The sequence below is a fragment of the Myxocyprinus asiaticus genome, chromosome 30 (assembly GCF_019703515.2).
Source record: "Myxocyprinus asiaticus isolate MX2 ecotype Aquarium Trade chromosome 30, UBuf_Myxa_2, whole genome shotgun sequence".
NCBI lineage: Eukaryota > Metazoa > Chordata > Actinopteri > Cypriniformes > Catostomidae > Myxocyprinus > Myxocyprinus asiaticus.
In genome coordinates, this window is record NC_059373.1 from 39,257,075 (window position 1) to 39,270,782 (window position 13,708).

The following is a 13,708-nucleotide window of genomic DNA, read 5'->3' on the forward strand; positions in this document are numbered from 1 at the left end:
GGTGCTCCGCATGTGGCGGTTCCCTGTAAGGCTAACCCCATGCGATCTATATCTTCCACTAATTCATTTCCCTGCTGGCAAACTGCATCTTCCTTGGGCAGAGCCCCTCTGCCCCAGTCTCCATGTTGTAGTAACTCCTCCCCCATTGGGCAGGATCTACCTTGAAGGCTCTCCACATGGTTGGAAAGACCATGTGATGTATTCTTCCACTTAAATATCCCCCCCTCTCTTGGGGCGAGGTGTGGTCTCCGTGGTGTCTTCCCCTTGGGAGGGACACCCCCCGACTAGACCTGGCGGCCCAGTCGGATAATCCCCCTTCTCTTTTAGGGAGTGGAAAAAGAGAAGGGGAAAGAGGCCACGACTGGGTTAAGCCTGTCTCTATCTCTGGGTAGTCGACTTGTCCCCATAAAGGGCCGTTCGACACTCATAACTGTGTTGGGGGAGGTTACGTGTTGACCTGGTGTGCTGGCTATGAGGCATACAGCAAGTCTGCCCACCACACACCGCCAGTTCACGTAACACAGTTCAGCCTTGTGGCGTTTTGTATAGGGACCCCTAGTGTCACTACATCGACACCAACATCGAGTGAGTGACAGATAGGGAACGTCATGGCTACTGGTGTAACCTCCGTTCCCTGATGGAGGGAATGAGACGTTGGTCCCTCCTGCCACAACGCTGAACTACCCGCTGAAATGGCCGGACCTTATATCAGCTCCTCAGTGTAAAACCTGAATGAGTGGTTGCATACCAGCTCCTTTTATACCCGTATGTTCGGGGGAGTGGCATGCAAATACCACTCGCCAATTTTCATTGGCCTTTTATCAAAGACCAGAGGTGTCTCGGGCTCCCAAGAGTGACCCCTAGTGTCAATACATTGACACCAACGTCTCGTTCCCTCCATCGGGGAACAGAGGTTACACCAGTAACCATGACGTTTGAATGCAAGAACGTGTTCTCATCTTGTGCTGTCTGCTGTGGGTAAGTGTGGTTTGTACTCTGCACAGCTGCGTGTTGCCTATGCAGCTGAAGTTTCGGTTACTGCCCCCTGCTGAAAACAGGTGCTACTTTAAGCTTGAATTGCTCCGATGGTAGTAATATTCCTTATTTATGGCCCGGGGACATGATTAATTGTGTAAAAAATGTTTACGCATATTTTTTATTTAATTAATCACACTGAATTAACATGTTAAATCGACAGCTCTACTAAATACATACCGAGTAAAAGCCCAAATAAAAAGCCCAAAGTTCATAAGTAGTGAACATATCTTTTTGTCACATTTTCTTTTTAACCCCCTTAAACATAAACCAAATATTAAAGCCAGATGCAATTTTCACCTTGGTGCAGATAATGGTATATACTATTTAATCCCCAGTGCAAATAGTGGCAGATATTATTTGCACCCATATTTAAATACTAACATACAGTATATGGGCATCACTGCAGCATGTTTATTGAGTCCCACAGACACCCTCCAACAACCCCTAACCCTAAACCTAATCTTAACCTTCCCTTAGAAAAAATAACCTTGGTTTTACTACAGTAACCATAGTTACTACTGTAGTTATGCCATGGTTAATTGCATTAAAACGGTTGTTTATGCCAAAAAACATGGTTACTATAATAGTACTATAGTAATACAGTAATGCAATCTACACTCAAGCAACATCGAGCTGCGGGAGAGTGAGGAAAGGAGTGAGTGCGATCAACAGACCCGGTTCTTTCGGATGGCTCGTTTCAATGAACCAGTTAAAAAAAAAACAATTCACCAGTTCTTTTACGTAATCATTTAATGATGTCACTGCACATAATGCTTATACCCCAGCGTCGTAGAATACACACTCAAATACATTCAATAAAGCCACATGTAAGCGTATATTGTTGATTATTACATTTAATTTAATTCAGTTATAACAACGAGTGATCTTACAATACATCCTACATTAAAGTACCAAATACTGACACTGCTATACACACACAGATGTTCTACGTGTCTAAAGCTTAAAAAGTGATTAAACTAGTCTTAATCAACTTTTTAAAGAAACCATGATCCAGCTCATAACAACTTCAAATACAATCTGCATGCAAAATACTCAATAGTAAAATTAATTTGCATCTCTCAACTGAAATGTTTCGCCCCCTCATTCAAGTCCTTGGTTCACGCATGCTCATCAGCAGCTCACCAATCAGCAGTTCTCGGTATTATGTCCGAAAGAGGTGATTCTCAGATCAGTGTACTGTTGACTCAAGAACTGTTGTCCCGGGATCAGTGCACTGTTGACTTGAGAGCTGTTGTTCCGGAATCAGTGTACTGTTGACTCGAGAGCTGCTATCCCGGGATCAGCGTACTGTTGATTCGAGAACTGCTGCAAGCTACTCAATGTACTGTTGACACGAGAGCTGCTGTCCCCGGATCAGTGTACTGTTAACTCGAGAACTGTTGACCGGATCATCTTCAGATATTGATAAAATGGTAATACAATCAAGTCATAAACATATTTCCATAATGTTTTACTTGTTATACTTTCTGTTGTTCAGCAAAATACACATGAAACATACATTTCACCCCTTAATCACACGCATGCTCAATGTTAGCAGCTCATCTGTTCTCAGTATGTTGGACACCTCTGTAAGAGGCGATTCTCAGTTCAGTGTACTGTTGACTCGAGAACTGTTACGAGCGACTCGTACTGTTGACTCGAGAACTGTTGCGACCGGAGCATTCATTCCGATTGTGAACTAGTTGGAGTTGTTCATTCCCAAGAAGATTTAGGAAAAGCAGATATCACCAGTTCTAGGATCACATATTACTCCCGGTTATCGGCTTATATCGAGTCGGAGTGTCAGGCACATCCGAGAGACAGAATAAGATAGAATAACTTGTGGATCAGTTTTGACTCGTTTCAAATGATACAGTCCAATTTGGTGAACTTGTACAACTTCTTCATTAAAAAAAGAACCTGTTCAATAGAACGATTCAAGTTACACATTCACACCGTTTTTACACCCCATGCCACTGCAGCGACACCTATTGTCTAGTTTGTCGTATATTCCTGTTGTTTCACCAGACTGTTGGAGTGCAAATAGCTGCGCTGTGTGGCAGATGCTATTTACACCGGTGTGCAAATAGTCACTCCAAATATTTAAAATATCAGATGCTACCAATTAAAAAAAATTCTGAAATCAAAGTCCAAATCAAAGTGTCCAAATACAATGTGATATGATGCATAGATCTTAAAATGTGTGTGTGTGTGTGTGTGTGTGTGTGTGTATACGCTATATTGCCAAAGTATTCGCTCATCTGCCTTTAGACGCATATGAACTTAAGTGACATCCCATTCTTAATCCATAGGGTTTAATATGATGTCGGCCCACCCTTTGCAGCTATAACAGCTTCAACTCTTCTGGGAAGGCTTTCCACAAGGTTTAGGAGTGTGTTAATGGGAATTTTTAACCATTCTTCCAGAAGCGCATTTGTGAGGTCAGCCACTGATGTTGGACGAGAAGGCCTGGCTCACAGTCTTCGCTCTAATTCATCCCAAAGGTGCTTTATCGGGTTGAGGTCAGGACTCTTCACAGAAACTTCACAGTTGGCACAATGCAGTCAGACAAGTACCGTTCTCCTGGCAACCGCCAAACCCAGACTCGTCCATCAGATTGCCAGATGGAGAAGCATGATTCGTCACTCCAGAGAACGCGTCTCCACTGCTCTAGAGTCCAGTGGCGGCGTGCTTTACACCATTGCATCCGACACTTTGCATTGCACTTGGTGATGTATGGCTTGGATGCAGCTGCTTGGCCATGGAAATCCATTCCATGAAGCTCTCTACGCACTGTTCTTGAGCTAATCTGAAGGCCACATGAACTTTGGAGGTCTGTAGCGATTGACTCTGCAGAAAGTTGGCAACCTCTGCGCACTATGCGCCTCAGCATCCGCTGACCCCGCTCTGTCATTTTACGTGGCCTACCACTTCGTGGCTGAGTTGCTGTCATTCCCAATCGCTTCCACTTTGTTATAATACCACTGACAGTTGACTGTGGAATATTTAGTAGCGAGGAAATTTCACGACTGGACTTGTTGCACAGGTGGCATCCTATCACAGTACCACGCTGGAATTCACTGAGCTCCTGAGAGCGGCCCATTCTTTCACAAATGTTTGTAGAAGCAGTCTGCATGCCTAGGTGCTTCATTTTATACACCTGTGGCCATGGAAGTGATTGGAACACCTGAATTCAATTATTTGGATGGGTGAGCGAATACTTTTGGCAATATAGTGTGTGTATATATATATATATGTAAAAAGGCCACAAAACCTATTGGTTCGGAGTGGAACTTCAATAAATTGCCCTTTGAAGGTCTCTGTGTTGTTCTGCCTTTTCTGAGCGCTGAAGTAAAGCAATTATTGTTAATTTACACTTTACAAATTGATTCCGTTATTCATTTTATCTGACTCCAATTTTATATTAATCTGACTCCAATTTAAATTGACCATTCTTTTAATTTGATCTTTTTAAGTTATTGATTACTCTGAATCATCTTAATTTTCATTATCCTTTCATCCGGGTCCCGATTGTCGCTTAGAGTCATATGCCGGCCAAATTAATTACATAGATCTCTCGGACACAAAATCGCCAGTCCGTTCATAGTCAGAGGTTGCAGGGTTTACTAATATCATCTGGTTCGGCCACCTACTACTTGCTCATAACCAGATGATAGTTTTATTTAGTCACATTTCATACAACTTGCTAAGATGGTGATAAGCAGTGACTGGTAGTCTTACGTGGTTTTCTCCTATTCATAAGCTCCAGTAATGATCATTATCCTGGACATAAGTTTGCGGTAACAAAAGGCGTCCCTCGAATCTACAGGTTATAAATGATTTCAGATGAATACAGAATAAATCAAAAAGTAACAATTTATTTGCCAGGTAGGATTTAATACATAAGTTACAAAATCAATCAAAGCCAATTTCACACATGATCAGAATAAATAAACATTTCTAAAAATAAAAGACAAGTCAAAGAAACATACCTGACAAAACTACATGCAACGGCAAAGCATGGGAGATCTGGCTTACAGATTCCCTGAGCTTCTTGCCAACCCTCCTTAAATACCAAACAATTCTATTGTTATTTCAGATGTGTTTGTTTGATGTGGTTTACAATTTAGGAGGTTGTAAGTAGACCTTCAAAACTCGATTGAGTAGGTCGTTTGATGTTTACAGAGAATGCACCTAATCTGATGGTTCCCGTGAGGGATCTGGGAGGAGTCATGCCTCTGATAGAATACAGTATTTTACTAAGTTACTAAGTTATCTTACTTGTGATTTGACTTTGCTGAAAGGGAATGATACCGTTTTACCAGTTGCACTGAGACCTCTTGAATGATACCAATCATGTATGATAAGAAAACCTTTTACATTACAAAATAGGATAAGTCATAACTTAGATTTTGGTGTCCCTAAAGTGACCTGAGTTGAGAGAGAGAGAGAGCAGATGTGAGTAAGATTTGCGAGAACAGGCCTAAAGTGACAGATTTGCATTTTATGTTCCTTAAAAAGTAGGGAGTGTTGTCTTTAGGTGGAGATACTCATTTGTGTGAAAGTTTTATAATGTTGGTTCTCACAGAGCCTTTTAGGTGTAGACATTCCGGTGCCAGCCTTACAGTTTCCTCCGCTTGGCCCCCGGGGACAATTCCAGAAGAGTCCCTGTGGGGTCATTGTGTCTTACTTTAAAAAAAATAAATAAATTGTGTGTGCAGTTGTAATGGGCTAAGAGCCAGAGCAACTTCAGTTGAACTTCTCATGGATCGGATGAGGTACTGGAAGTAACAGCACTGGGCCAGTGTAAAAGTGAAGATTAGAGCACAACCCACAGCGCATCCACGGATTATCCAGTCCCACCAGGTGTAGGCGTATTGTGCAGACCGGGTGGATGAGCTGGACAGGATTTTTGCAGTCTTTCACTTTGCTAGCCTCCACCTGTGCTTGAGCAAGGTGGTACTCAGTTTGTTGGATGATTCTTTGTGCCAGTTCCATCATATCGACCACAGCTTGGGTGCTTTGCTCATAGAAGGTGTCATCCAAACATGGCGAAGCCTCTGCGTCCAGTGGTACTCTCCCCAGAATGTTTATCTGTCCCATGGAAAAGTCCTCTGTTACTTCTAAACAAAAAGAGTGATTAGCAGAGCAGGACAATCCCCCGTAGGTGAAGGAATTAATTTCACTGACTACACACCATTGTGTATGAGATACCTGAATGGCATCAGAATGACCATGCAGCGACTGAACATTCATGAGTTTAGTGTCATTAGGAGAAAAAGGTTGTAAGGTGTTACATGTGCAAACAGCATAGTTATGAGTTTCATGACAGCAAGTGCGACTGGTAAATAAGGTCACAGTACCCTTCAAGGTCATGTACCCAGTAAGGTGGGCCCATTTGATGATCTAGTCATTCACTACTACACCAATAGAGCATGTAGTAGTGGAATTTGGAAATACTTGGTCTGGATGGGTTAAAGGAAAGGTGGCGAAAAACCCAAGACAACCAACACATTCATTTCAAGTATACATCATAATGGTGGTTAAAAACTCAGAATAATTGATATTTTTTATTTTGTCTGAAGCATGCCATCTGTTCAAATCTAAGATTTCTATTAGATCATTTAGAGGTCTAAAATTTCTTGTTTAGCAGCAGTAAATAAATCTTGTGCATATGATCTGCAGGCTAAGTCACGTTTGATGGTACGGGTCAAACTGAACAATTCGTGGCTGACCAACAGAAGCGCCTGCACTTCGGATCTAACCACTTTGATTACATATTCATTGCTATTGGTGATATGTTGGAAACTAGTGGCCACCTGGTCTGCCATCCATGTTGAAAATTGAGATTGTTTAGTCATTTTGAAGGTGTTGACTATAGAACTGACTGAACCAAAGAGGCCTGCAATATTTCCAAGCAGATCTTGTTTGGAACGGGTGTATGGTATTTTGACAGCAAGTCTGTCTTTGTAATCAGAAATTAAATCATCGATTTGTGACTGTAGCCATGCATATGTTTTGTCATCATAATCATTACAATGTTTTGTATAGGCAGATAGAATATTGGATATGTTGTAAGTTACATGAGTCATCACCAAATTTACATCATGAAACAAAGTCTTATTAATGTTCCCTTTGATAAGTCCACCAGGAGGAATTGGGTATAGCTTTGGGCATTGCTTTGGTTTACTATACCCACAGGTGGTTAAATTAAAACAGTGATTGGCAGTCCATGAACAGTTTTGTGGGCTAGTGAAATTGTTCTCGCTAGCTTTACATTTTCCTACACAATAAATTCCTTCCTTTCGGCTAGTCCAGATGAAGGTTTTTGGTCTATTGTCATAGGGTTTGTATAATGTTAAATTGAATTTTTATTCTGTGTAACTTATGTGTGTGCTGTTTAGTGTTTCTTTGTGGGTGCACCTATATGTGGCAGGTTCCAAATTGTTAACAAAATAGCAGATTTTAGGGTCTATGCCATCATTGTTTTTTTCATATAAAGTGTGCAGCCCACCTTCTTTAGACCCTGGATATTATTGTAGTTCATACCAGGCAGTGATATTGTGTTGGGATGGCCATGCTGGTGTGTGTTGACATGTTTATGTATGCGGGATGGGTGGAACCTAATTTACAACAGATTTGTGGTGTGAAATTTTGTACCGGTGCTACTCCGGGAGGCCATGTAACTATTTCTTTGGGTGTAATAAGAATTAGTAAGGTGTATGGCCCCTTCGTATATTTCCATATCCATCTGCTGCATCCTAATGTGTGTGTGAACAATACCCGTTGACCCAGCTTAATGCAGGTAGGTCCGGACACCTGCCTTGTGTCCTGTCTCCATGGGATTGCAGAGGTTATCCTAAAGCAGAAGAAAAAGAAATAAATTATTGGTTAGCTGAACCTTTGAACAGTTTGCATTGAGACAGGTGATACCATCTTGTCTTTCCTCTGACAGCCACAGCCACACAGCTGTTGCAGACCACTTTGACCTCATATGGCCCATGCCACCTTGGAGCGAACGTTATTTGTTTTACAAAGACACACACCATTACCATCTCTCCTTCTGAAAATTTAGATTCAGAGGTTGAGTTAAATTGCATGTCATTTGTTAGGTCTGACTGTTGCTGCTTTAACTCTGCTCGTGCCTGTAGCACTCTAAGCCTTTCTTGTAATTGGCCCAGCACAGTCTGTTGTGTTGCAAACATGAGAGGCCCCAGGTCTGCTGGGGAGACATTTGGATCAATTGGGAGCTTCATGATTCTTCCGGTCATGAGCTCATATGGACTGATGCCTGTGGCTTTAGATGGGGTTTTATGTTAAGCATTTTACACATGCTTTTCATAATTTGCCCAGTGAAATGGGTTCCCTGATCAGATTCGATTTGGACGGGCGCACCCCAAAGAGGGATGATTTGGTTGGCCATCACCCATGCCACAGTGTTTGTAGTGTTATTGCGGGTGGGAATTGCTTCCACCCACTTTGAGAATTTATCAATGATCACCAAGCAATAACAATATCACCCTTTGGCACTGGGGAGTGGACCAATGAAATTCAACTGTAAGGATTCCCAGGGTCCCTTAGGTGGGTCTGGCCTGCGTAGATTAGTGCGTCCGGGTTTGCCCTGATTAACTTTTGCACAGACTAGGCATGTACTACACCACCTGTCGACATCAGAAGTAATTCCTGACCACCAAAATTGTGTTTGTATCAACTGCTGTGTTTTAGCAGCTGATACATGGACATATTCATGGTATAGTTTGATTATGGGTTTTTGGAGGGCTTCTGGAACCACATATTTCCCATCTCTGAGTATTATGCCCTCTGTGACAGTGACTAACTAATCTTGCCTTAAGTGCGGTGCGATCTCTCTCTCAGCTGTCCACAAATCTTTTTGATACTGTTTAAGGTCGATGGGAGTGATTTGGACCACACTCATACCAAGGGCAGGTAGTTTGTCTTGTTGGCACTCGTCTCCTTTCGTGGCTGAGATTTTGGCTAATTGATCGGCAATGTTGTTGTTTTGCTCGTGTTCATTGAGGTTTCTGTTTATGTGTGCACGTACTTTGATGACGGCGATAGAAGATTCACTCGCTTTGATTGCTTGCCAAATTTCAGTGATGGTGCTGAAATGTTTTATTGGTGTTCCTGCAGAAGTGAGGAATTTTCGCAATTGCCATTGGGCCATAAAATCATGCACTACCCCAAAAGCATAATGGCTGTCTGTGTATATGCAAAGTGATTCGTGGTAAGCTTTAATGGCTTCTAGCAAGGCCACAAGTTCTGCTTCTTGTGCAGACATACTTGGTGGTAATTTGAATAATAGTTGTTTTCCAACATCTGAGTTGGGAGGATGAGGAGCCCACACTGGACACCCAGTATACAAATGACCCTCATTACAAAACTGGGAGCCATCAATGTAAACTTGGGTTTGGTTTGGAAGTTTTGATCCTGTACAGGACTTTGTACTTCCTGTTGCGGCTGACAAGTGTGCAGGTGTCCCTCAACATCACCAAGCAGATGAGGCAGAATTTGTGTGTTTACTGATGTTAGGTCACACGCTTGTATGTCTGTTAGCCATCTTGTTAATCTTTGTGATGAAACACCTTTTATTCGTCCCTGCAGCAGCATTTCAACCAGTGTGTGCATTGTGTGCACAACAACAGGCTGGAAACCAACAATTGACTCTGTTGTTGTTAACATTAAATAAACCGCCAAAACATGCTGAGTACATGGGTCGAAACCTTGCTCAATCTGAGATTTGTCCGGCTATAATGTGCAACCGGATGCAGTTTTCCTCCACGTCTTGTGCTAACATGCCACTGAGTGTGTTTTCATACTGTATGTGTCTACTTGAATATGGAAAGCTTTAGTTGGGTTGGGCAAGCCTAAGGCAGGTGCGGAACATAAACTTTGTTTTAAATTGGTAAATGCACAATCATGTTCTTCGCTCCATTCAAGGATGTCAGACAGTTTTGTTTTTCCTTTTAACAGAGAATATAAGGGCACCATGGTATTCACAAAATTTGGGATGAAATCTCACAAATAATTTGCTGTTCCTAACACTTTTTGCAGCGCATTTAACGTGTGAGGTTGGGGCAGTTTGGCAATGCATTTACGTCTGTCCTTTGTTAGTGCTCGGTGACTTTGGGTTAGGGTGCAGCATAGGTATTGCACTTCCTGTTGTGCAATTTGCACTTTCTCTTTGTTTAGTTTGAAGCCGGCTTTACCTAGCGTCTGTATGACTTCATCTACTAATGTTAAATGATCGTCAAGTGTTCCTCATCCACATAGTGAGCTACTCTGCCGGCCCCCAGTAGGGGGCCGAGTGTATCTTCCACAGCTCTGTGGAAGATTGCAGGGCTGTTGTGAAGGCCCTGTGGCATCCTTTGCCATGTGTACTGCATTTGATTAACAGTAAAAGCTAATTTCCATTGGTCTTTGCATTTAACCTTGATAGACCAGAAGCCATTCTTAATGTCTAAGACAGTAAACCAAGAGGCTTTTGTTGAAATTTGCAATAATTGGGTGGAAGGTTTTGCCACTATTGCGGTCGCTTTAGTTAGGACTCGATTCAGATGCTGGTAGTCAATACAAAGTCGCCATTTTCCGTTTGGTTTAGGTACTGGCAGACACGGAGTGTTGGTAGATGAACTGCACTGTCGAACTATATTCCTTTTTTCAAGCTGTTGGACTATCTCATGAACAGCGGCTTCTGCCTCTGGCTTAATGCGGTATTGCTTTTGTGGGGGAGGTGGCTCCCCCTCAATTTATACCTCAAAATCAATGAGGCCACAATTGTGTTCATGGTCAGCCCAAACATTGCTATGTTTGTTCATTAGCAGTTGTATGGGGTCTGTTTTGGAAATAGATATAACATTTCTTCACTGTTTTATTTGTTCTTAATTCAATTTGTTTTTCAAGGCAGTGAATTACAAAACCATGTTTTTGCATGATGTCCATTCCCAATACAGTTCCTTCATTGTTGTCTGGTAAATACCAGAAAGGCTCTTCTAGCATTACCATGCCTAAGTCGAGTCGAACAGGTTGTGTTTTGGTCGCAATCATCAGTGTGTCACCTATGCCTCTAATTCATATGGTTTCACTTGTCAGAGGTAAAAGAATGTTTGTGCAGGAGCATGCAGCACCAGTATTGATAAGTATGTTGGCTAACCGGCCTCCAAGGCTAGCCCTTATTTTAATACGGTTGCCGCTGTTGATAATACTCCCTATTGCAGTGGAGGCCATGCATCCCTATTGTATGTTGTACGATTCCCACAAACGCTCTGCATAACTTTCGAATGGTTCTTTATTTGCTTGTTTAATGTCTACAATTCTACTCCATTCTGCATGACTGGGTCCTCTCAGATCTAGCAGTGTTTGCTTTAGTCTTTCGTACACTTCTGTGTCGGTTTCACGATCGCGTCTATTTATAATGCCTCCTGTTTTCATTTCCTCATTCAGTTTTGGTCTGAGTTCGTTTGGAATAGTTAAGAGAGCAATTTGCCATATGTCCCTGATCTCTAGATTGTAAACATTGGCCTGTAACATTAAGGTGTCCCAGTACAGCTGGAATGGGCCTCTTCTTGGCATCATGCCAATTATTTCTTTGTGTTTGCTGCATTCATCACACATTAAAGGATGACTGATTGTTGTGATTTCATCTTCAGCATTTGTTATGGTCTTAAGGACCGCGACTTGGACTGTTTTTTTCAGAACATCGCTAGCTTTCTGCCTCGTCATAACCGGGCTGCGTTCTCTTGTCCTCTGAGAGAGATCGTCCCCATGGGCTCGGTTACGAGCCTCTCTTGTGGACTTTGCATAAGCTAATGTTACTGCATCATCGTCGTCACTATCCTGTTTCCTTTCCGCATCAAATGGTGAATTTATGGCTGCTTCTTTTATAGCTGATATTGGGATCCTGCATTGTCACAACAGTCTTCTAAAGCAGATGCATAATTTTGACCTGATCGGAGTTTTTGTTGGAGATCTGCACTTCCATCGCATCTACCCATCTTGCCCAACTTTGCTTTTCATTTAAAAACACGTCGACTTGAGCCCTCAGCTTTATTTATTCTTCCGATCGCGATTTCTCTATTTCTTTAATGTTTACTATCATTTGTTTGTTTTTCGCCATGGTGTCGATGTCGTTATGGCGAAGTAAACAATAGCAACTGGGTTTTTCGGTATTTAGATTTGGATTTTAGTCTCCGACCCTCCGTAGAGTACTATGATAGGATTTCATCATTACTCCATTTTAAATTTAATCCTTTGTCACGTAAACGAAAAAGGAGATCTTTGAATTGAATGGCAAGAGCCTCCATTACCTCCTCATCTACACTGCTGCTAGCATATCCCTGACAATCCATGTTGATGTCTAATTTCTTTAGCCCTACTGGATTTTTTCGGTCTCCGGTCTAACAGTGGGTATTCCGACTCATTCTACAAAATGTGTCTATATGGGGTGTGTCTGTGCTTTCCCTCAACACTTCTAATAGGCAAAAAGAATGGACTTACCAGAGCTGATGAAGACAGAGAAGTAGAAGAAGCTCAAACTTCATCCTCTGTACAAAACAGGATGTCGCGCTGAAAAGACATCACTCTTGCTTACTGGAGATAATGTCGGGGTCACCACTTTGTAAAAAGGGCACAAAACGGTTCGGAGTGGAACTTCAATAAATTGCCCTTTGAAGGTCTCTGTGTTGTTCTGTCTTTTCTGAGCACTGAAGTAAAGCAATTATTGTTAATTTACACTTTACAAATTGATTCCGTTATTCATTTTATCTGACTCCAATTTTATATGAATCTGACTCCAATTTAAGCTGATCTCTAATTTAGATTACAGCTCTAATTAACTTCTACATCCCTTACTTCATTGTACCAAAGAAAGGCGGTGGGTCGCGACCAATCCTGGACCTGCGAGTACTGAACCGGGCCTTGCACAGGCTCCCGTTCAAGATGCTGACACAAAAACACATTATAGCGAGCGTCCGACATCTAGATTGGTTCGTGGCGGTAGACCTGAAGGACGCGTACTTCCACGTCTCGGTCCTACCTTGACACAGACCCTTCCTGCGGTTTGCCTTCGAGGGCCAGGCGTACCAGTACAAGGTTCTCCCCTTCGGACTGTCCTTGTCCCCTAGTGTCTTCACAAAGGTCGCGGAGGCAGCCCTTGCCCCGCTAAGGGAAGTGGGCATCCGCATTCTCAACTATCTCGATGACTGGCTGATCTTAGCTCACTCTCGAGAGATGCTATGCGCAGGTCAACTGGGAAAAGAGCAAGCTCTTCCCGATTCAGAGCATCTCTTTTCTCGGTCTGGAGTTGGACTCAGTCTCGATGACAGCACGCCTCACGAACCAGCATGCACAGTCGGTGCTGAACTGTCTGAAGGTGTTCAGATGGAGAATAGCGGTTCCACTGAAACATTTTCAGAGGCTCCTGGGGCATATGGCATCCTCAGCGGCGGCTACACCGCTTGGGTTGATGCATATGAGACCACTTCAGCACTGGCTTCGGACTCGAGTCCCGAGATGGGCATGGGGGCCACGGAACACATCGCGTGACCATCACGGCGGTCTGTCGACGCCTCTTCAGCCTTGGACCGACCTGGCTTTTCTACGGGCAGAATTCCCCTAGAGCAGGTCTCCAGGCGCGTCATGGTTACAACAGATG

At 42.7% G+C, this 13,708-nt stretch overlaps 1 pseudogene; it reads right to left on the minus strand.

Annotated features, from left to right (window-relative positions):
• Positions 1 to 4,976: 4,976 nt before the first annotated feature.
• LOC127420721 (uncharacterized) lies at positions 4,977 to 7,130 on the minus strand (annotated as a pseudogene).
• Positions 7,131 to 13,708: the final 6,578 nt, after the last annotated feature.